The following is a 2212-nucleotide window of genomic DNA, read 5'->3' on the forward strand; positions in this document are numbered from 1 at the left end:
ACAGCAATTCAAAGTTCTTAAGTAAGGTCTAGATCTTCACAATCTCCATGTGCCCTTTCTTCAGTTGCTCCACCTACAAAAGAGGATAAATAAAGTCATTATCCTTCAAGGGTTGGTGTATCATAATAAGAAGGGGTACGGTCCATAAACAATGCATAAAGCATAAAGTTTTCAAATGTATTATATTCAGTAGCATGTAATAAATCCAACAGAGAGAAGGAAATAAGTTAAATACCAATTCAAAATTCGAGCTTTGCCAGATGGCAAAGTCTTGAATATGACATTTGAGAGCACGATAAATATGACATTTGAGAGCATGATAATAGATGATGGACGACGTAAGCTACATTCTTGATATGGTATACTAATTAAGAACCAAGACTATAATCCTATTTAGCCCTAAACTGCTAAAAAATAAGTTTCAGAATCACCAAGACATACAGTGTTATAAAAGACCAACTATAGCAGCAACTGTTGCTACTGTTGCAGCTGTAGCCCCTGGAATAACTCTTGCACAACAAGGTTTTAAAGTACACAACAAGAGCTATTGGCTAGAGCTACAAGGCATATTTAAAAGAAATAAGATCATACATCTACAGAATAGCTACATTGAACAGATATTTCAAGAATCCAATACCCAGATAAAAATTATTGACAGAAGGGGAATTTTTTTTTCAAGAAAAATAAATATAGTGAGAAATAAAAAAATGAGTCAAAATCAAAGAGTACTAGGAGTCAACAAGAGAAAGAGTAACATCTTCTTTTTACTTATATGATTCTTGTGGGTCTGCAAGTGAACCCCAAAACCTCAAATCCCCTAATGTCCAACCAAATAAGAGTCTTCCACTACTTGCTTCAAAAAGGGAAATATGAAATATCAAAATTGACTATTATACATGTCAGTGGAGAATAAACCACACAAGCACACATCCAAATTTAAAATTAATCTCAATAGGGAAGCATGGGTGCAGATAGGAATAACTGCTCAATATGGAAGCTTGTTGTACAGAAGCATGGGTGTGCAGATCCAAATAACTGCTTAATATGAAAGCTTAATATCCGTGTAAATGGAAAGAAACCACATTAGCACGCATGCAGATACAAACAAGTGCTAATATGGAAGCTTCATATCCATGTAAATGGCACAGAAACCATATAAGCACGACTGCAGATTTGAGCTAGTGCTAATGTGCAAATTTTTTAAGTGAATGATCTCCAGATATTCTCAAATTCCTTGATAGAACATCATTATGCAAAAGCATTCTCCATCCTTCTTAGAACAACCTAATTTTCTGCTGAAAATGCATATCCACTGACAAAGCATAACTTCTATTCTCTTTCACTTTTGAGTTCTAGGGTAGTCTAATACAATATGTTCATAAGTACTAAAGTAAGGCATGAAATTACAAGAACAGAAGTGTACCAGACCAACAGACTACACAAGAGAGGAAAAGCAGCAGCTGCGTGGGATTTGCATGGATTATATCAATATGCAGGTTACTTCACAATCAGAAAAAGTAATCAAAATCTGGAGGATCACATGATATATACAATAATGAATGAAGGAGAAACAGATGGCAAGGAAGATATGCTAATCGAGGGAGCTTCAAATGGACTAGGATATGCTGGGCAGATATGGAACAAAATGATCAATTCACTAGGCAACAGAAGACCACACTGGAAAACTGAGTTAAAGGGAAACCTTAGAAAAGAAGCAGAAGGAGAAGAAGAAAGAAAGAAAGAAATAAAAGAAGGGGTGTAACATCTGGAGTACGTACTGACCTTGATTATTACTCCCAGTAGATAGACGACTGATTAGTTGCACATCATCTTGTTGTGCAGAGGAAGCTTCTCCGGGTGAACGAGCATTGAAAGCTAGCATGCTGGGATCAACCCGTGAATCTGGATTCAGATGCTTAAGTTGTGAAATGATGTTAACTGCAACTTGTAGTTGGATGGCATTTTTTTGTGCATTGAACTTTTCCTGCAATCTTTGCTCCATCCTTTCTTTAATTTCCTCCAATTTTTGCTCCATCACCTCATCAGTAGAACTTGAGGTTCCAAAATCTCCCACTTTTCTTTTTAAGGAAGTCTTGGTAACCCCACGTCTATACAATCTTAGGCGACCTGGATGCTCAGGTCCCATGACAGATGCAAATGGGTCAACTGATTGACTGCCATCTTCACTTTCTTGTGTTGATTGTATTTTTTC

This window comes from Nicotiana attenuata, unplaced genomic scaffold (assembly GCF_001879085.1).
Source record: "Nicotiana attenuata strain UT unplaced genomic scaffold, NIATTr2, whole genome shotgun sequence".
In the NCBI taxonomy this organism is placed as follows: domain Eukaryota; kingdom Viridiplantae; phylum Streptophyta; class Magnoliopsida; order Solanales; family Solanaceae; genus Nicotiana; species Nicotiana attenuata.